Consider the following 11,371-nt stretch of genomic DNA (forward strand, 5'->3'; position numbering starts at 1 on the left):
GCACGTTCTCTAAGACTTTATTCTGTACTCCTCCTCCAACTTATTTCTCATTATGGTTACACGAATAACATGGAAAGTGACTTGAGGGACAAGAGCGGGCCTTCACTTACCTCATTCGGCACCAAAGGAGCAAAATTGCTTGGTAGTTGTAGAAGCTGAAGTGATGATATGCGGGCTGGAGTGAGGAGAGTAGAAATAAAGAAAGTAAAGTAATGCTATTCTTTTGCATTCTGTCTCCTGAATTCTCTACCCTAAGGAGTAGTGAATTTTGCCTCATTTGAAAAAGCCCATTATACTAATAATCATGGTGATGTTGACGACCGCATAGCTTCAGAGAAAATTCTCCCAGTTGTTGAATAATACTCAAAATATTATCAAGGTTCATTAGCTATAGAATTGTAAATGGAGTCCACACATGCTATGTCCTGAAAACATTGAATGTCCTAAGAAACTTATTGGTCTTAAATATGCCTCAATTTATTCTACTGAAAGAATGGGGAACTAGAATTTTGTTTATGTACATAACGTATATACACGTATATATGTAAGTATGTGCATAATTTTTTAGTGGGATGGGTGGGAAATTGTGTTTGTATTGTGAATATGTTACTTATTTTAAAAAATAAACTTTGAAAAACGCTTTTAAAAGCTTAAAATGCTTAATTAAAATAAACTTATCATAGAGTTATACATCTATACTCTCTGAAATTTCCATATACAAAAATACACAAAACGAAATTAAATTAGTAGCTTTTTCTACTATATTCTCCTTGTTTCTCCTACTCAGGAATTGGGTGGGGCAGAGCTTTATCTAGAATTTCAGAAAAGGCACATTTGCATATGAGAGTGACTGTCACTGCTCTATTGCACAGGGCATTTGCGGGGAAGAAAAACCCAAAACTTTCACTACTTTCTAGCCATCATTAAAGGTTGGCTGTAGTTGCTAAATGATTCACAACCACCCAAGGGCCCAAGACCTGGGTTTGACCTTTGTGCATCTCATATTAAAATTATTAGACTGTGATATTGGGAGCAGAGTGCAGAATGGTTGGGCAGGTGAGAGGGGAAAACTTGCACTCAGTGGAGATCTTATTAATCCAAGGCTAGCTAGGAGGCGGGAAATGCAGGGAAGGTATATGACAGCTTAATGGAAGTTGCTAAAATATGGACTGCTTCCCATTTTTGCAGAGCATCTTAAGTGCAAAATGTCTAATAGGTGCAGAAAGTACTTCTGTCAGTGATGCTCACATTTGTCAAAAGGCTTCTCCGGCTGTGCATACCCAAGGCAGATTGATGACCAGTGATTTCTTCTTGAAATCTTCGTCTACTCTTGTTCACTCGTGAATCCAACTGATAGGATTGATGTATGGAACATGCTTATCAATTCACTCTCCTCTGAGACACAAAGCTAATCATGACAGGCAGTGTCAGGGAACAGTTCAGCTGGGTTCTGGAGCCAGGCTGCCTCAGTGTGAATCCCAGTTCAGTTTTTTGCTGGTTGTCTGACATCAGTTACTGCCATTTTCTAAGGCTGAACTTCCCCAGCATTATAAGAGGGATGATCAAATTATCCACCTGTTAGGGTTGTAGAGTTAACATATATAAAGCGGTTATAAGAATTCCTGACTTGTTATTATGATTTCACTCCCCAGCTTAACATGTAACTTCTCAGTGCCCTTAGAATAAAATCAGAAATGTAAACTGTGGTTGACAATGTCTTCTACAATCCATCTCTCCAGTCTTATCCAGTACTGCTCTTCCTTCCTTCTGTTCTTACTGCAGCAACATTTCCATTCATCAGAAGACCCAACTTTCTTCTTCAGGGACTTCACATATTCTATATTCTAGTCCTCTGCCTGGAAGATTCCCACCCTCTTCCCTACAGAATAAAGGCTAAATTCTCATTCAAGTCTTGATTTAACTGACACACAATTAGGCCTGACTTAGACCCCTTATATTACCCTCCCATAGCATCCTGAACTTCTCTCTTGTAGCACTAATCACATTTACATTTAAACATAGATTTCCGCATTTTTTAAACGTCTGTTCCTGCCACCTTATATTGACTGTATGCCAGTGATGAACATAGTAACTGACATTTAATAGAAGCTCAAGAAATATTGGTTGAATAAATGAATGAATAAATGTAAGCCTACCATGGGTAATGGTTAGTACCTCGTGTTACAAACTAATAAATATAGTTCCCAGTTTATCAATAGGGCCTGATATCACGAGTCTGGAGAAATTTTTGGAGGCGATAGATAGATTTATGGCATTGATTGTGGTGATGGTTTCGTGAGTGTATACTAATCTCCAAACTCATAAAGTTGCATCCATTAAATATGTACAGCTATTTGTATGTCAATCATAATTCAATAGAGTGGTTTGAAAAAAATATTTGACTCAATACTTCTAGCATGTTTTCTGATAGATCCCAGTAGCTGTTTATGTGCCTATCTCCTCACTAGAATCTATAGTCCTCAAAGACAGAAGCCAGTGACTGAAACATATTGAATCTAACATAAAGAATGCAGAAGTTATTTAATTAAAAATAATTAAAAAATGTGTTTATTCTGTGTTCTGCACAGCCTCCTGGCTTAGTGAACAACAAATATTCTCTATTACAAATACATGTATAATATGTATGAACTCAACTAGAAGTTGACACTTTACGGCTGTTGTTACTTATAATTATTAGAGTGCTGGTAATGCCCAGGGCTATGAGTGTGGCACCTGACCTCTCTGCGCCACACTCTCTATAAGCAGCTATCCCTACTGCTGCATGTCACCTGTCACTTTGTTCTGTTCCTTTGCTCTAGTAGCTGTCAAAATGCTTTCTGCTCAGAGTCAGCCTATCTCAAGTTACTGCATACTCCAGTGTGCCTTTCTGCCAAGGTGGGGCCTAAGCTGCATTATGCTGCTGCAAGTTGGGTGTATGGATCTCCTTTATCAGTGTTTTGGCCTGCCCTGTGTAATGTTGGTTCCCTAGGAGACGTGGCCTGAGCATCTGCAACACTCAAGTCAGCATGACTTTAGTCTCTCTAGGAACAACATAGAGAAGTAGTTAAAAGTGAGGACTTTGGGGGCCGGCCTGGTGGCACAGCAGTTAAGTGCACATGTTCTACTTCGGCAGCCCAGGGTTCACTGGTTGGGATCCCAGGTACGGACATGGCACCACTTGGCAAGTCATGCTGTGGTAGGTGTCCCACATATAAAGTAGAGGAAGATGGGCACGGATGTTAGCTCAGGACCAGTCTTCCCCAGCAAAAAGAGGAGGATTGGCAGCAGAGGTTAGCTCAGGGCTAATCTTCCTCAAAAAAAAAAAAAAAAACTTGGACTTTGGAGTCAGAAGGACCTGAGTTGAATCCTGCCTCTGCCATGTGTTAACCATGTAGTTTTGAAAACTCTGAGCCAGTTTCTTCAGCTTTCAAAGAGCTGTCTTACAGGTTGTCAAAAGGATTTAGTGAGACAATGCATGTGAAGTGATCAACATGGTGGCTGGTATTATCACTACTACGGCCACTGTTGCTACTACTACCACCACTCCGATTATTATCTCAGGTTAGCCCTGAGCTGATTGAATTTCACTAATCTATATGACACACAGCAGGTGTTCAGAGACCATTGTCGGACAATTAAAAGTACCCTAAAATATTGAAATAGATGGTTCCGTACTCCTTAGGGAAGCCTTCAGGCAATTCTTCAGAACCTTCATGCTGATGGAACTGCTACGGTTCAAACAATGTTGAAGGGAAGAAGGGCAGATGAGAAGTGAGGACAGATGAAAGACTTGCAAATTGAAAGTTATCCTTGAGAATCACACAGAAGCCCTTACTGTCTATTTTGCAAATTAGTTTGCTTTTTGAATTTCCAAAAAGCTCCACTTGGCCAACTAGCAAGTCAGCAGGAAGCAAGATTTTCATGAGTTTTCTATGCATACTGATGTTCATAATAATTCACTTCATAAAGTATATAGACACATATGTAATATATCCTTATGTACAAATATATAGACTCCTGTTTGGGGTTTGACTTTCAAAACCATTTGTTAGCACTAGACAATTTTGCCCCAGGGCTATTGGAAATAGAGGAGAACATAGACAGAGATATGGTGGGCTTATTTAGAGGGGGTTTTATCTCTGCCTTCCTGCAAATCCCCCTGGTTGTAGTGATCAAATGGAGGACCTTCCTCCTGGTGACAGCGTAGATCCAGGCAGCACTTCAGGGTCATAGACAGATAAGCCCAAAAAGGGTATTTCTTGTGAAATTTCAAGGTAGAGTGGCACCTACACATTTTTCATCATGGATGGCTTGTTTGAAATTTTAATCCACTCAATTGGTCATGGGTGTGATGATAAAGTGATTGGCTCAAGTCTTGAAGACCTATTCTAGGTGTTAGACTCAGAGTAGGGTCAAATTTGCCTTATCTACCTGTGGGGCTTCCATGCTCACCTTCTTGGCACTTGGGACCAACTGCCATGGTGATTTTTACTTAATCGTACAGATAACTTCTATCTCAGGAGAATTTCAGCCTGAAATTTATATTCTGCAGTACCTGTCACCATCGCAGGTAATTTACAGAGATGAATTTATGATACATGAATATATGTACACAAATATATATATGCAAATATATACAAACAAAAAATCTATAAATACATAGGAGGTTTCACATAAATATACAGTTTTTATAAATTTATTTTATAAATTTTACAACTTGCAAACAATATTGCCACATCTCTTCTCAACCAGACCAGAGATAGGAGGGCGTCTTCCACAAACATCCCTCTACACTGTACTTAAACTTTCACATTTATGTATATAAATATTTAGTGATAATAAAAAATATATTTTATATAAATATATTAATGCTATTTATATAAAATATTTATATATGAATGTTTATCTTTATTTTATATATGTATATATGAAAGGTCGAAAGAGAAGACCAAGAACACAGAAAGGGCCGAGTTGGGTTGTACTGATCTTCGATTCTCTATGAGCACTGTTGCTCAAATGAAGGAATTGAAGGCTGGAAGCTGCTGCTTGCATTTAGAAGTGATCTCTCTCAAGGCCCTGGCAGTCTGATCCATTGTGCATAATCTGAATCTGATATAGCACTATCAGGATGCCCCACTCTGGGGTATAACAAACCGTGAGAATTGGGAGTTTGTAAGTCCCATTCTTGAAAGTTACACTGAAAGTCAAAATAAGCTAAAAGTTGAGAAATGAAAAATGTTTTCAACTTCTAAATAAAAAGTAATTGTAAAGGTTTCCAGTACACGAAAGAATAACTTTGCCAACTGTAGCTCATACCAATGGTTTATAGAAACCATGCCCATTACAACTAATCTGTTCCACAGCTCCTATGAAGAGATGCAGTCTTTTCTCCCAACCCTTGAAACTGGACTGATCTTGTGACTTGCCTTAATCTATAGAATGTAGTAGAAGTGAAGGAATGCTAGTTCCAAGTTTAGGGCTTGAAAGTTCCTATGGACTTCTGCTCTCTTTCTTCTTCGTCTTCCTAGGCCAGTCTTCTTGAGGATGAGACACATGGAGCAGAGCAGTCAACCTAGTTATCTCAGATGAAGCATAGTCATGTGGCAGGGACTATTCTAGACCAGCAATCCCAAGCCAAACCCCCAGCTAACTGCAGAATCAGGAGTGGGGCCAAACGAGGTCATCCCAAGCCCAGAGAGGAGAAATCCCCAGATGACCCATAAATTTATGAGAAATAATAAAGCTTGTTGTTTTGAGGTACTAAGTTTTGGAATAATTTTTACCTAGCATTATTGATTAATTGATACAGCAAGTATATAGAAATTTGGAAAAAGAGCTACAGATAAGATGGAGATAAAATAATTGTCAGTGGGGTAGCTGATCATCAAAATTCTGTTTCCCACTGTATCGAACGTAAGGCAAGAGAGGTATATGGGCACCAATAGCTAAAATTACTTTTCACTCCTAAGACATTAGGGGCTCTTTGGAGAAGCAATGTCTAACGTGTGCTCCATCCTGTGATTCTAAGATTTGTCTGTAATCTGATATAAATTTCTGCCCACTGCACAAAACTCAGACACTCAAAAATCTTAATGCTGGAGCATAGACCATGAGAGGCCCAGGGGGAAGTTAATGCGTGTTTGACCAACTGCTCGGAGTGGTACATGATTCTTATGACTCAAAAGTTAAGTTCTTGGAAGTCAGAGATTTCTTATGCAAGGGGACACTCTGCACTTACAAAAATAAACACCAGAAAAGGTTATCTACTTGTTACAAATTGAATAAAAAATATTTTAAATGATTTCAACAACCCAAGGCAGGGAAACAGAGGCTGCTACAGACTGGACTAAAGCCACTGGGGCCTCGAGTTCTTAATAGTCTGGCCGTAATCCTGATGCAAGTTCTAGAGGCCTCCTGTCATAAGGATGGAGGTTAAGGTCTCCACCCAGCTCTCTGTCTCACAAATCCCATTTGGGGGCTGTCTGTGCCAAGGGGCAGCTGTTCCACTTTTCACCCATAGGAAAATGATGCCTCCTGAGACTGCAAGCTGTATTCTTTGTCTATTTCTTCCATCCGCTTACTGGACAATTTCAGGACTGCAAGCTCTTTGTGACTATTAGGATTCTGCTTTCTCAACCTCAGCAGCCTTCTGTGGATTGATGCTTAGAAGTTTCCAGCACAGTAAATATGACTTCTGCTGTCTTTGCTCTTTTGACATCAGGCGAAGACAACGTGTTTCAGACCAGATGGTGTCAGTTTAATCATTGGCACCTAATGTAGCATGATACATTAGTGTTGACCCAAAGTACATTATGGGTAATTTTCTGAGATTTTGCTTTGGAAAGGAGAGTGGAGTTTGGAGAAAAAAATATTTGTAGTAGTGTGAAAATCTGATCGTCAATTTTTATTTTTCTCTAAACTGATGTAAAATATATGTATAATACTAATTTAATAGTAATACTAAGTTTTATTAAAAATCTAATATGTTCTATTGAATGTAATTGGTTTGTTTTATTTACTTTTAATCTTAAAAATATTCTTATTTTATTTTTTCAGATTTATTGATTTTACTTAATACAAAAAATTGCAGATATTTAGCATATACATTTTGACATAGATTTGGACATATGTGATAATGTTACTATAATCAAGGTAATAAACATATCCATCATCTCCAAAAGATTTCTTGTGTCCCCTTGCTTTTTTTTCTTTTTTTTTTATGTGTGGCAATAGCACTTTACATGAGATCTACCCTCAACAAGTTTTTAAGTGTACAACACCATATTTTCAACTATAGACACTATGTTGTACAGTAGATCTATAGAACTTATTCATCTTCTATAGCTGTGGCTTTATACCCATTAAGCAACTACTCCCCATTTCCCTCCAACTCATCCCCTGGCAACCACCATTCTATTCTCTACTTCTAAGAATTTGACTATTTTAGATACCTCATATAAAGAGGATCATGCAGTACTTCTGTTTTTCTTTGTGTGGTTTATTTCACTTAACATAATACCTTCCAGCTCCATTCACGTTGCCACAAATGGTAGAATTTCCTTCTTTTTAAGGCTGAATAATATTCCATTGTATGTATATACGACATGTTCTTTATCCATTTGTCTACCAATGGAAACTTAGGTTGTTTCCATATTTTGAATAATGCTATAAAGAACATGGAGGAGCAGATACCTCTTTGAGATCTTGATTTCAATTCTTTTGGATATATACCCAGAAGTGGGATTGGTAGATCACATGGTAGTTCTATTTTTAATTGTTTTCAGGACCTCTATACTGTTTTCCAAAGTGGCTGCAGCAATTTACATTCTTACTAACAGTGTATAAGGGTTCCCTTTTGTCCATACACTTGCCAAAACTTATCTTTTGTTATTTTCATAACAGCCATCCTAATAGGTGTGAGGCGACAGCTCATTGTGTTATTTATTTATTTATTTTTGAGGAAGATTAGCCCTGAGCTAACTACTGCCAGTCCTCCTCTTTTTGCTGAGGAAGCCTGGCCCTGAGCCAACATCGGGCCCATCTTCCTCTACTTTATATGTGGGACTCCTACCACAGCACGGCGTGCCAAGCGGTGCCATGTCCGCACCTGGGATCCGAGCTTGCGAACCCCGGGCCGCCGAGAAGCAGAACGTGCGAACTTAACTGCTGCGCCACCAGGCCGGCCCCTCATTGTGGTTTTGATTTGCATTTCCCTGATGACTAATGATGTTGAGCACTTTTGCATATACCTGTTGGCCATTTGTATGTCTTCTTTGAAGAAATGTCTATTCAGTTCCCCTGCCCATTTTTCAATCAGGTTATTTCCTTTTTGCTATTGAGTTGTAGGAGTTCCATAGATATTTTGGAAATTAACTTATTATCAGATAGGTGGTTTACAAATATTTTCCCCCATTCCATAGATTGCCTTTTCACTTTGTTGATTGTTTCCTTTGCTGTGGAGAAGCTTTTTAGTTTGATGCAGTCCTACTGTCTATTTTTTCTTTTGTTGCTTGTGTTTTGGGTGTCATCTCTATGAAATTGGTGCCAAGACTGATGGCATGAAGACTTTTCCCTATGTTGTCTTGTAATAATTTTACAGTTTCAGGTCTTACCTGTAAGTCTTTCATCCATTTTGAGTTGGTTTTTATATATGCTGTGAGGCAGGGGTCCAATTTCATTTTTCTACATGCAGATCTCCAGTTTTTCCAGTAAGACTATCCTTTCCCCATTGGGAGTTCTTGGCACCCTTGCAGAAGATTAGTTGCTAATATATGCGAGGGTTTATTTCTGGACCTTCTATTCTGTTCCATTGGTCTATATGGCTATATGATTGTTTTTACACCAGTACCATACTGTTTTGATAACTGTAGCTTTGTAATATATTTTGAAATTAGAAGTGTAATGCCTCCAGCTTTGTTCTTCTTTCTCAAGATCACTTTGCCTATTCTGGGTTTTTTTGTCATTCCATATAAATTTGAGGGTTTTTTTCTGTTTCTATAAAAAGTAATTGGAATTTTGATGCGAATAGCATTGAATCTATAGATTGCTTTGGGTTGTATGGACATTTTAACAACAGTAATTCTTCCAATTCATGAATGTGAAATGCCTTCCATTTATTTGTGTCTTCTTTAATTTCTTTCATCAACGTATTGTAGTTTTCAACGTACACATCTTTCACCTCCTTGGTCAAGTTTATTCCTAAGTATTTTATTCTTTTTGGTGCTATGTAAATGAGATTGTTTCCTAAATTTCCCTTTTGGATAGTTTGTTTTTAGTATATAGAAACACAACTGATTTTTATATGTTGATTTTGTTTTCTGCAATTTTTCTGGATTTGTTTGTTAGTTCTAAGAGTTTTTTTGTAGAATTTTTAGGGTTTTCTATACAAGATCATGGCATCTGCAAACAGAGGCAATTTTATGCCTTCCTTTCTGATTTGGATGCCTTTTATTTATTTCATTTTCTTGCTTGCACTTATAATCCTTAAATTCCAGACTGCCATGTTCTATAAGGCTTTGCAGGGTCTGGCTTCTGTTGACATCTACAACTGTATCAATTAGGAATTATGGTTATATGTTGAGTACAAGAAAACTCAACAAAATGGGTTAGAAATGGAAGGAATTAGTTTTTCTCATACAACAACTTTCCAAAAGTAGAAAGTCCAAGCAGCTGATCAAGAGAGTCATCTAAGAGCCCAGGCTCTTTCTATCTTTCTTCTATACTATCTTTGTCATGGAGATTTTTGTCCTCATGGCCTTTAGATGGCTGCTGTATCTCCAGACACTATAACAGCATTCCAGGGAAGATAAAGGAGAAGCATAAACTATAAAAGTAAGAGTCTTATCTTTTGAGTCTTTGTTACTATTTTATTTCAGAAAGAAAAGCTCTCCAACAGGGAAATATATCTCATCTCATTAGCTAGAGCTGTGTCATATGGCCACCCTCATCCAAATTACTCTGCTATTGCTCCAAAGAAAATCAGGATATTGTCAGGAGTGATTAAGGGAAGAATCAGAGATAATTAGCGTCTGCCTCAATATCCTCATCTTACCCCACTTTCTGCATTGTTCCCCATGTTTCAGCCACACTGGTTTCTTTTGGGTTCCTTCAGTATAGCAAGCTCTTTTCTCCTCAGGGTATCTTTGCACTTACTGCTGCTTCTACTTAGAATATGCTTCCCCTCACTCTTTCCTGTGATTTCCTTCTTCATAGCTAAGCTTCCACTATGTAAAGTGGTGCCCTCATAACCTGTAAACAGTTACTATTGAGTACATTCTCTTGTTCATGGTTCTAGCCGCCATCTGTAATTATATTGTTTATTCACTTACATGTGTGATATCTGATTGAAATTGAAATGAAGTCTCCATAAATGTCTTTTTAAATATTTTTGTTGTTTATCACTATGTCCCCAGCATCAAATATGTCAGGTGTATAGCAGGCACTAAACAAGTAGAAGTTGACTAAATGGATATTTTACTTTATTTAATATTCCCAGCAGCCCTAGGGGATAGATAGTTATTTCCTGTGGTTATGGAAGTATTGAAGGTGTCAGAGTCAGAATTCAAACCCACGCCTGCCTGGATCTAACATGGTTTCTCTTTCCAGAAACACTGCTTCTCATAGAAGGCTCAATTGGCAGTTCTCAGAAGTCTCTCTCTATTTGAGGGCACAGAGGTCATGCTCTGCACTGAGCTAATTGATTTGTTTGCAACTCCACAGCAGCTGGGGGTGGGGGTGGGGGGGTCACTGACATTAACATTCCCCTAAAAAGCCAGCTTTTTCATTTGATTGCCCCAAGAAGGCCAGAAACCAGTGTTTGTAGTTCCCCTTGAGTGGCTTCGTCTTCAATGATGGGAAATTAACTTCATTCTGCTGACCAGTAAACGGGAAATGCCGGTCCTTAATAGATTTACTAACAAAGCATTTTCACTTCAGAGATATGGGAGTCATTCTCCTGAGAGAAAGGACCCTCCTGGACTCAGGTTAGTTGTTTCTAAGCATGTTTTCTAAATTGCAGTCAAAATCTGTTTGTATATAAATCTTATTTAATGAGACCCTCTCCTGGTACAACTTTTATCAAAGGAACTATCGGACTGGGGTCTTTAGTACTTAAAAATAACTCAGACATTAGAAATGGATTAGTTGCCCAGCTCATCCCCTTGGCAATTCAGAATTTCTGCCTCTTGCACACACATACGTTATCATTTTGGGCGGTATGAATGTGTTTCCATTCCTACTCGGGAAATTTCACTAGACATCTGGAAGATTTTTGTTGTTGTTTGTTAATTTGTTTTTCTGTCAGCTGTGGTTCTCTCTCTGCTTCTGCCTGAATTGCCATCGGAAGCTTCCTCCTTTTGCCCTTTTTCTGTGT

The sequence above is a fragment of the Equus asinus genome, chromosome 12 (assembly GCF_041296235.1).
Source record: "Equus asinus isolate D_3611 breed Donkey chromosome 12, EquAss-T2T_v2, whole genome shotgun sequence".
Classification (NCBI taxonomy): Eukaryota; Metazoa; Chordata; class Mammalia; order Perissodactyla; family Equidae; genus Equus; species Equus asinus.